Genomic DNA, 11,710 nt, shown 5'->3' on the forward strand with positions numbered 1-11,710 from the left:
CCAGAACTGCAAATCTTTCCCACCATCCTCTGCTCTCATCAGATCCTCACCCACTGCAGACAAACAGGTGGACAGCTATACAGCTCCCAAATCCTTCTGTGTCACATTCACTTTCACTCAGACATCTGATTTTTACTTATTTAATCAGTCACATGACATATGTATGTATTCATAAAATTAAGTGCAGTCAATTTTCATAACCTCTCTATACATTTAACTTATATTTTGTGCAATGAAACATATATTGTCACTGCATTCAAAAGATGTGTTACTAATACAGACTCATGTTGTCTTTATGCAGAACTGGTATAATTCAATATTATTTTTAGGATTTTGGCAAATGATGTTTTGAGGTTCTCATTTGATTCTTTACAAAATACACAACCTTTCCACTACTAACTCTCAAAGTAACTGATAACAGCAACCAAAGCAGCTTACTCTGAGAAAGAAAAGCTAATGAGGTTCTTACTAAATGATTTACATGTCATAATTAATCAGGTGATTTGTGCAACATCTGAAGCACTCAACTGCATCAAAGTCACTCAGGTGACGTTAAGGTCTGTTACCAAATGATGCTGGTGGCTTAGTAACTGTAAGAGACCAGACTTTTGAAAAGGTGTTCAAAAATGACAAAGAAAATGTATTTGATAATTCCAAAAATGCTTAATAAAACATGAAGTTTCATTGAAAAATAAGTCAAATGAGAAATAACAGATGTTGGCCCAACTTAACTGAAGTCAACTGAGCACAAACAAAACTGACCTGAAGTAACCTAAATCTACCACAAGAGGGTGGCACAACATAACAAAAGAACAAACAAATACAAAATTAGCTAAAAACCAATAAAACAAATAAAGCAAATAAAGCAAAGATAACTTAACTTATGACGTGAAGCCTGCCCAAAATATATTTATTATTTTGTATGAATTCTTGTCTGACTGAGACTCTGACCATGTAGATCTAGTCTGATAACAGTGTCACTAAAATTAAACATAAGTGAGATTAAAGAAGGAAAAAAAAAACCAACAGTAAAATGTTGCAAGACAAGAATGTTTAGATTCCAAGGCTTAAGGAAGGAGAATGAAGAGCAGGAGGAAAAACATAATCTAAGACTAACCAAAACACTAAAGAGACAGAAACAGTAATCTCAGTAAAGATGTTCAAATCAAGAATAAATGAATTAACACAAGGAAAATACTAAAATGGCAAGAGCTAAATAAATAAAGAAATGCAATCAAAACATAAACAAAAATTTCTAAGACTCATCAGTTGTGACAAATATGTTTTAATTAAAGATAAACAGGAAAAATGTTACTCAGATTAATAAAAGCACTTGGCAGATGCAGCCTGGTTTGAAAGGGGAAGGTTTATTGAAGACATTAAAGTTGGGACAGAACCATGTATATATAGACTGTGAAATACCAAGAATGAAGGGCAGATGTTGTCTCAATACAAAAACTATAGACTGAATTTTTTATATGTTTACTGAGGTGGTTACCTGACAAGAAATAATTTGGCCACTGAAGTCTCAACTTTCAGAAGTGTGATCCTTAAATATACTTCTGTACAACAGATCTCCGAGGTCAAGTGAGTGTGGCCTATGTGGTTTTGGTGGCTTCTATCGGTGTGGTAATGAACGACAAGGAGCTGCTCAAGTTGGCATCAGCTGTTTCTTTAATTCTCCATCTGCATTTCACAGAACGGGCATGGAGGTAAGGTCAGTCTCTGGCATAAAACAAGCTCCTCGTCAGTGATCCTCGTGGCTCTGAGGATCACCCATAATACAATAACCACAACAAAATAATTTAAAATTACAGTGATCGTATAGTGGATTTTGTTTTACAATAAAAGGACAACCAGTGAGTCTCCTTTTTAGAGAAAATAAAGTAACTAATTAAAATGTTCTGAAAAATAAAATAAAATGCTGACATTTTATTTACTGGATGCCATTTTTATGTTTTAGTTTATATAACCTTGCATTTTAGAACAGTGCAAAAACATAAATTAACCACATCATTGTATAAAACTGTTAATATAAAACTCAGTGTCATGCTAACCATCTGCTACAGGAGGTTTGGTAAAACATACCTGCATTTCACAGAACGGGCATGGAGGTAAGGTCAGTCTCTGGCATAAAACAAGCTCCTGCAAGGAGGAGCCATAATGTTACCACGTGGGAAATTCCCACTGCACTTTCCCACGAACTAAACATTCTCAAACACGACAAAAACGACATAATAACAGAACTAGCGTGACCCAGACCGAACATATTTCAACAATATGCAAAAACGACAACCACAAGCGCACTTCACAAAATGCATTAATAATATTTCTTTAACACATGACAGAGACACGTTACCTCGTCAGTGATCCTCGTGGCTCTGAGGATTACCCATAATACCTCGCTCTTTCTAGGGTGAATGCAATACAACTTTTTACCAGCAGATGGTGCATTTTAGCAGGATTTAACCTCAACCATTTTAACTATGTTACATACACCCCCCTTAAATTCTGCTAAAAATGGGGTTGCATCAAACAAGCACACACAGCACTAAAATAAAAGTGCGATAAAGAGAGCACATAGTTGTCACATCAGTTCAAAACTTCCCCTAAGGAATAATGCTAGCAAGAGTGTGGCCAATACTCTCACCAACACAGACCCAAAAGATGCCATTTACACCTTTTGATATTCAACCGTTGCTCTATAAGGCAATCACCGAGAAAAAAAAAAACAACCCCCAAAAAACTTTGAATTAACACAAATCTACCCAGCAAACATTGTCTTTACAAAGGAAAACAGAGAGTCCACAGTCGACATTGAATCATCCACAACCTGTTCATTCATTTCACATATAAGTCTGGCCGGAGGCTTAACAGGCCTACCCGACCTAGTGCATAGCTGAGAAGGCTGAGTGCAAATAACATCAGTTGCGGGCAAATCCAGTTTTGTGTCAATACTATGTTCAGCTGAAAGATCATGCTGAATGAGCTCAGAGTGGACAGCTGCAGTTGTAAGGTTGGAAACTGGTTCAGGAGAGCTTGACAGTGCAACAGATTCAGGGAGATGAGGTTCAGGCAAATCCTTGGTCACATCACTTGAGGCAGGAGACACAATGTCTACTGAAGAACCACATACTGGAATGTCAGAAGCACAGTCAGGGTGATTTACAACAACTTCATCCATACAACCATTTCCGTCCATCTGCAAAAGCCAGTTCACAGTTTTAGTTTCATTGTCCTGTACTTCATCAGGCACAACAGGGTGAGAAGGTCCACTTCCTGCTGTGGAAGGGCAAGAGGAATTGTCCACATCATCAGAAACGGCAGCAGCAGTAAGAAAGTTGACAGGGAGGAGAAGATTTCTGTGGAGAACCTTTGTCCTTGATGTGACAGGGTCTCTGATGCAATACACATTGATATCAGGCTTCACAGACACCACTTCATATACCGTTGATTCCCATTTGTCTGCAATCTTCCTCTTCCCTCGCTCACCACGATTAGCAACCAAAACTCTGTCACCCACATCGAGAGGAGAACCTTTAGCCTTGCGGTTGTAGTACATTGCTTGATGGGCTTGTTCTGATGAACTGTTTTGTCGGGCAATGCGGGCAGCCACAGAGAGGTCATGTTTGAGGCGGGAGACAAACTCATGATGGTCTACAACTGGGCCATTTGACAGAGCGTGCTGGAAAACCACATCAATGGGCAGGCGCGGGATCCTGCCGAACATAAGGAAAAACGGTGCAAATCCAGTTGTTTCATGCTCAGTGCAATTGTAGCAGAATGTTAGCATTTTGAGCATCTGAGGCCATCTTGCCTTGGACTGGGGAGGAAGTGCACGTATCATGTTTCCTAAGGTTCTATTGTAACGTTCAACAATGCCATTCCCCATCGGGTGGTACGGTGTAGTGTGAGATTTTTGTATGCCAGCCATTTCCAGAAGTTCTTTGATGAGAAGACTTTCGAAATTTGCTCCTTGATCTGAATGAATGCGTTTAGGAAATCCATATGTGCAAAAGAAGTCATCCCACAGACGACGAGCAACTTGTTTGGCTGACTGATTCTTGCATGGAAATGCATGTGCCATCTTGGAAAAGTGGTCTGTTACAACTAGGACATCCACACTACGCTTATCTGAGAGCTCAGCTGTCCAAAAATCAATACAGACCAGTTCCATTGGCTCAGAGGTCTGAATACTTTCAAGGGGAGCTCTGTCATTAGGTTCTGGAGTTTTGCCAACCACACATCGAAAGCAACACTTGACATGGTTAATGATGTCACGTTCCATCCCAATCCAAAAGAACCTCTGTCTGGCGAGAGACAGTGTGCGGGCCTGGCCCTGATGACCAGCTGAGTCGTGCACTCCTTGGAGGACTTTGGCTTTTAAAGAGTCAGGGACAAGAAACTGTTGAGTTGTCATGTTCATTTGTTTGTCTTTCTTAACTCTGTAAATCAGGCCATCTTTAATGACAAGCTTAGGCCAATGTCTCAGCAGGTTTAAAACACCAGGTGACTCACTTGCTCGTTCACGTCTGGTGGGTCTCCTGTGACGCTGCATATAATAGAAAAGTCTGCCCAGCACACCATCCTGACCTTGTAAATTAGCAAGTTCACTCTTTGGCAGCAAGGCAGATTGATCAGTGTCACTGAGTTGCAAGACAGCTGGATCAGTGGCTCTCATCTGACTGAAACCTCCAGACTCATGTGCCTCAAGAACAGCTGACACATCTTGTGATGTTAATGATGTCTGGGAAGTTGGTGAGGGCACCTCAGCATCGTCATCTGTGCATTCAACAACCAACTGACAGTTGGTCGTACAACGAAACGCGTCTTGGACCGTTTTCTCCACCACACCGTTCACCTGGTTAAGTAGTGCGGTATATGGTTCAGTTACAATGCGATGGCTCATGCATGACTGAACAAATGGTTCTCTACTCAAGGCATCAGCGACAACATTTTTGCTACCAGGAACATAGTTCAGATCAAAACTATAGGGAGCGAGCCTGGACACCCACCGCTGTTCACACGCATCTAACCTTGGTTTGGTTAGTATGTACGTTAATGGGTTGTTGTCTGTCCAGACTGTGAAATGACGCCCTTTAAGCCAGTGGCTAAACTTGTCACAGATTGCCCATTTCAGAGCAAGAAATTCCAAGCGATGTGCTGGATAGTTTAGCTGAGAGCGTGAGAGAGTCCTACTGGCAAAAGCCACCGGTCTAGCCACCTTTCCATCAGGAGGAAGCTGTGACAAAACAGCTCCAATGCCATCAAAAGAGGCATCAACTGCAAGGATGAATGGAGCATTAAAATCTGGATGAGCCAAGGTAACACCACTTATCAACTCATTTTTCAAAGTTTTAAATGCTTCCTTGCACTCATCAGTCCAGTCAGATGGGGACAGTTTAACCAGACCCTTTTTAAATTTGGGTTTGTTGCCTCGCCCCTTTTTGTTTGTCACTCGTGGCTCAGCTACAAGGCTAAAGAGTGGTTTAGCTTTAACGGAGCACTTCCCAATAAAGTGATGATAATAAAGGACCATCCCAAGAAAGGATCTAATTTTCCTGGCACATGGTGTCTCACCATCAGGCTCCATAAGATCAGTTTCCTGTACCTCACTGATAGCCTGAACTTTACTAGGATCAGTGCTTACACCATCCTCACTTATCACATGACCCAAAAATTTCACTGACCTACGAAGGAAGTGACACTTTTTGGGAGACAGTTTTAAGTTATTTGCAGCCAGACGAGAGAAAACCATCTGGAGCCGATCAAGCGCAACCTGTTCAGATGGGGCAAAGACCATCAGGTCATCCAAATAACATAGCAAGCTAGTGAAATTTTGGTCCCCAAAAATAGACATCATCATCCGCATAAAAGTTGCGGGGCTGTTGGTCAAGCCTTGAGGCATCCTATTGTACTCATGCAGGCCAAAAGGAGACGAAAAGGCAGTAAACCTTTTGTCATCCTCGTGTAGTCTCACATTATAGAACCCTGAAGTCAGGTCCATGGTGGAAAAGAATACATTCCCACCAAGTGCAGCGAGGGCATCTGTTTGATGAGGCAATGGATGCGCGTCTTTAACGGTTCGCGCATTCAACCATCTGAAATCATTGCAGATACGGAGATCTCCATTCGGCTTCACAACCAGAACCAGAGGAGAGGAGTATTCGCTTTGTGATTTACGAATAATTCCCAACTCCTCCATTTCACTCAGAGCAGTGCGCAGTTTTTCATAATGACAAGGCGGAACACGCCTGTATGGTAGCCTAAAGGGCTTGTCATCCACCAGACGTATTCTGTGCACAAAATCTGTAGCATCCCCACAGTCCATTTTATGCCGAGAAAAGATGTATTCATACTGCTGAATTATTTGCAGTAACTTATTTTTCCACTCAAGGGAGACTTCACAAGATGAGAAGTCCAAGTCCTGGAGTCCAATGTCACTCAGAATGTGAGACATCTCCTCGTCAGTTACTGGTGTTTCTACAGGGTCTTTGGTGTACTGTGTGTTGGATTGGATGCACTCAGGTTTGGTGAAGTCATGTACAGAAACACAAGTGGACACATCGGCAACTTTTGCATTTCTTCTCAGAGTGAGAAGTTTTTCAGTTGGATTTACAATCTTGACAGGAACACAACCATCAGCATACAATGATGCTACAACTCTCCCCACTAGGATTTGTCTGGGTCTGCACTTGGACTGAGTTGGTTCAATGATGACTGAACATCCAACTAAAGAAACATCAGATGTAGGCAGTTTGGCCCAAACTAAATGTTCAGTTAGAGGCTGGAGAGTAACAGACCTTTTGAGTTTGGCTGTGCCCACTTTGATGGGTTTCATGCCTGGGTCACAGGACATCGAGTCTGACAGCAGAGACATTAAACAGGGCAAATTGTCTTTGTGAATGTCTCTCTGAGAGGAACAGTCAGTTGTCTCATCAAAAGAGACTTTCATTCGTGAAATCAGCCATCTGATAGCATTACTGCCCAATATCATTTCATCAGATTGGCCCGGAACCACTAGAACAGGGATCATGACATTAAAGCCAAAAACTGTTAGAGTGAGTTCATACAATGCAGAAGGTGTGACGACATGACCTCCACATCCAACAATAACAAAATCAGCGGCTGGTTTCTTATCCAGGTTCGTGAGATAGTTTGAAAGTTTTGCTTCTGCTTCCTCACTCATGGTGCATGCCATTGATCCACTGTCAACCAAGGCTTTGAGGGAATGTGTGCCTCCAACAGTCACATCCGTGTAGAACAAGCTGTCAGTCTTAGAAAGTCTCTGAGGGGCTTGCACAATCAGTGTCTTTTGTGGTGGAACCTTGCTGCTGTAATTAATGTACAGAGTCTCACAGTCATCATCAGAAGAATCCAAGGTGGGAGTGTCACTAAGAGGATCTGCGCTGTCCTCCCCTCCACGCAGATCTTTCAGTTTTCCTGTTGGTTGTGGGAAGGTAGCTGATCTCTCTGACTGCAGTCTCGACTTGAATGGCCAGGAAGATGACAGAAGAAGCACAGATTGTTCTGTCGGCAGTGCATACGTGCAGTGTGAGAATTATCATTACACACAGAACATGGTATGTCATTCAGTCCTTTAATAGTCGGCAAACGGTTTTTAACAGGTTGCCTTCTGCTGGACTGGGAGTTGCACTGGGCTTGAAGTAGCACTTTCTCCAACATGCCAATCAGTCTTTCCATTGTGGAATTGTCTGGGGCCACACATTGTTGCAGTTCCTGCTTTTGAACAGATGTGGGCGCTGTGCAGGCCACTTCTGTTCGGTTCACACTGATTCTGCTTTCTTTCTCAGCAGACCGCAGTCCCTTTTCCATATGATACTCATCCAACACTTCCTGAACATCTTGTGCCGACCATTTTTCTATGGTCTTGGATCTGAAGGTGAGAGCTAAATCTTTACATGGACAGTATCTGATGAACATGCGAGTGACTTCAACACTTGGATTGTCAAAGGTCTTACCCTGTTCTTTAAGTCGGTTAGCAGCAACATCAGCTGCTCCATTCAATCTTAGCCAATATTCGAATGGATCCTCGTTCTCTCTTGGCCGGGTGGAGTAAAAATCAGCAAGTGGTACGGGAGAGCACTGATCAGACCCAAAATGTTTGCGCAGAAGCGAATAGATGGCTTGTGGATTACGCTGAACATCAATTCCACAGTTGCGTATTCCACACCTCACAACATCCCTCGCTCTGCCTCTAAGATGGATAAGGATCTCCTCAGCCTGGTGTTCTTGCTGCACACCACTCTTTTTTATGTAATTTTTCATCGAGTCCTCCCATTCATCAACTGTAACCGTATCAGAACTCTCCCCCTTAAAAATAGGTGGTTCCTTCACCTGGCTTCTGGAGACGAGTTGGACCTGAGAAAGATCCAGTGAGCCGCATGGGACTTGATGGTTCTCATTTCGAGTTGTTTCAATTACAGTTCCACTTGGGCTGCTTGAGTTCAGGTGTGCCATAACACTATTAGCCAGTTGTTGCCCTATTTGTTGGACAATAGTGCTCATCTGATCCACTAGCCCAGCATTATTAACATGAGAATCTTGGATAGATGTGCTAGAACACTGAGGAGGTTGAATAGTAGGACAGGTCTGACCACTGGGTGTAACAGTTTCCCCAGTCACCAATGAGTCATTTACAGTATGTACATCAAGTGATGGACTACCCAATGAAAATGGAACAGGGGTGTTAGAGAACCCTCTACCTCTGCCAATACAGAGTGGAGTCACATTTGATTGTCCAAAATTACTGTAACTCATTTTGACAAAAGTCCAAGAGCATTCAAAAGAAATGTCCTTTCACAAAGATGTACAAACACACTCAGATGCGCTACTTAGACTTCCGTTGCAAATTCAGATGACACAGTGGAGCTCCAGCGACGTGAGGATCAGAAGTCACCAGCCCGGTCCGATGTAGTTCTCGACGAGTCACGGCACCATTGTGGCCTATGTGGTTTTGGTGGCTTCTATCGGTGTGGTAATGAACGACAAGGAGCTGCTCAAGTTGGCATCAGCTGTTTCTTTAATTCTCCATCTGCATTTCACAGAACGGGCATGGAGGTAAGGTCAGTCTCTGGCATAAAACAAGCTCCTCGTCAGTGATCCTCGTGGCTCTGAGGATCACCCATAATACAATAACCACAACAAAATAATTTAAAATTACAGTGATCGTATAGTGGATTTTGTTTTACAATAAAAGGACAACCAGTGAGTCTCCTTTTTAGAGAAAATAAAGTAACTAATTAAAATGTTCTGAAAAATAAAATAAAATGCTGACATTTTATTTACTGGATGCCATTTTTATGTTTTAGTTTATATAACCTTGCATTTTAGAACAGTGCAAAAACATAAATTAACCACATCATTGTATAAAACTGTTAATATAAAACTCAGTGTCATGCTAACCATCTGCTACAGGAGGTTTGGTAAAACATACCTGCATTTCACAGAACGGGCATGGAGGTAAGGTCAGTCTCTGGCATAAAACAAGCTCCTGCAAGGAGGAGCCATAATGTTACCACGTGGGAAATTCCCACTGCACTTTCCCACGAACTAAACATTCTCAAACACGACAAAAACGACATAATAACAGAACTAGCGTGACCCAGACCGAACATATTTCAACAATATGCAAAAACGACAACCACAAGCGCACTTCACAAAATGCATTAATAATATTTCTTTAACACATGACAGAGACACGTTACCTCGTCAGTGATCCTCGTGGCTCTGAGGATTACCCATAATACCTCGCTCTTTCTAGGGTGAATGCAATACAACTTTTTACCAGCAGATGGTGCATTTTAGCAGGATTTAACCTCAACCATTTTAACTATGTTACATGAGCACACTTGACCTCGGAGTGTCAAGGAGTTAAATGGATATTATGGATAATACCAGTGTTAAATGGACGGCGGAGTCCAGCGACGACAGGCGCTTAAATTCCATAACAAAAGTAATGTTTCCGAAATCTCTTTCTCTTTCATACTGTTTATTCAATGTCACATGCTGTTTTTATTTTGTTTTTAATTATGTAAAGCACCTTGAAATGCCTTGCTGCTGAAATGTGCTATACAAATAAAATTTGATTGATTGATTGATTGATCACCTGACAGTGGAGTAAATTTTTGAAAGTATTTCCTGAAGCTACTGATTGTGTGTGGGAATCAGACCAAAATGGAGGTAGGAGAGCAGGAGTCTCATGGTGATAATGTTTAATAAAAAGAAGAATGAAAGACTTACAGAAAACCAGACACCACAGAACAATCTGACAGCGTGACAGGAAACAGAAAAGCATAAAATCTAATCAAGAAAGAAGGGACACCTGGAGGGAAAGTTAAAGCAGATGAGAGATGAGAAAATAGAGAACAGTTGGGATGGAGAGCAGCCTGACAGGCTGAAAGGAAAAAGTTGAGTAGCAGAAACGGTAGAATCTAAGATTAACCAAAACAATAAACTTAGAGAAACAGAAATCTAAGGAAACAAGTCCAAAGCAAGAATAAATTAATTATCACAAGGAACTAACTAAAATGGCAAGAGCTGAGTAAATAAGCAAATAAAAAAATAAAAACAGAAACATAAATGAAGACAAAAGTTTTAACGCTTACATATTATGACTAAGATGTTTTAATTAAAGGTCAAATGTTTTATGAACAGGAAAAATATAATTGTGATTAATTCGGAAGATGCAGCAGGATTCACAGAAAGTATTCTTTATATTATTGTTTTAGCTCAAAAAATAATATTTACAAAAAATGAATGCTGAGCTACTTCAAGAGATCAAATAAACTACAACTTATTGTTGTGGTTTATTTGATGATCAGATGTGTTTCTGTTGCTGCTCCTCCCTCCTCACATTCCTCCAGACGTATTCCTGTAAAGTCTGTCCTATTCTGTAAGGGACTCTGTTACTGTCCCTGGGTCTCACACAGCGAGTCCAGAGTTTCTGTTCTCAATTGTCAGGACAGTTTGAACAAACTGTAAAATTGCTTGGTTTTATACTTAACTTTGAAAATAAGATCTTTAACATAATTAATTTAATGTTCATTGAGATTTAACATTCTTGATGTGACTTATGATACACGCTACTTAATGGGTGCAAACCAGCTTTAATATTGTGTATGACATGGAAAAAACTGTCATACAGGTTTGTGATGGATAAATTTGATAAGCAGGATGAATGACAGGAATTATTAGAATTTTGTTTTCATTTGAACACAAAACGTTATATTTACAAAAAATGAATGTTGAGCTCCTAAAAGAGGTCATATAAACACAATTTAACTGACACAACAAAAAGTCAACTTGATCAACCACCCAACTTTACAAAGCATAGATGACTTAGCAAAAATATAATGGCTGATCAACACAATTACGTCAGTTAAACAACCAGAAACTACAAGAACAAAACACAGAACAGTTATGTTTTTAATAAACTACACACAAAAGGAAAAAAAAATCTAAAATATTAATATTTAAATACAAATAGCTAAATACTAGTTTTACTAAAGAAAATACTATTCATCCTTCTGTAGCAGGAACTAGTGGTGCAGTTCAAATTTCCCCTTCATATAACAAGTCTCAAAGTCCTGCCCACCATCAGGAATGTGGGGTGGGAGGAGCAACTAACAATTCCCTCTTCTATTCCCGTTGCTGCTCCTCCCACCTTCAGGTTCTTTCCAGTAAGCAG

Source organism: Poecilia mexicana, unplaced genomic scaffold, assembly GCF_051168715.1.
Source record: "Poecilia mexicana isolate PSO_F unplaced genomic scaffold, ASM5116871v1 scaffold_22, whole genome shotgun sequence".
NCBI classification, from domain to species: Eukaryota; Metazoa; Chordata; class Actinopteri; order Cyprinodontiformes; family Poeciliidae; genus Poecilia; species Poecilia mexicana.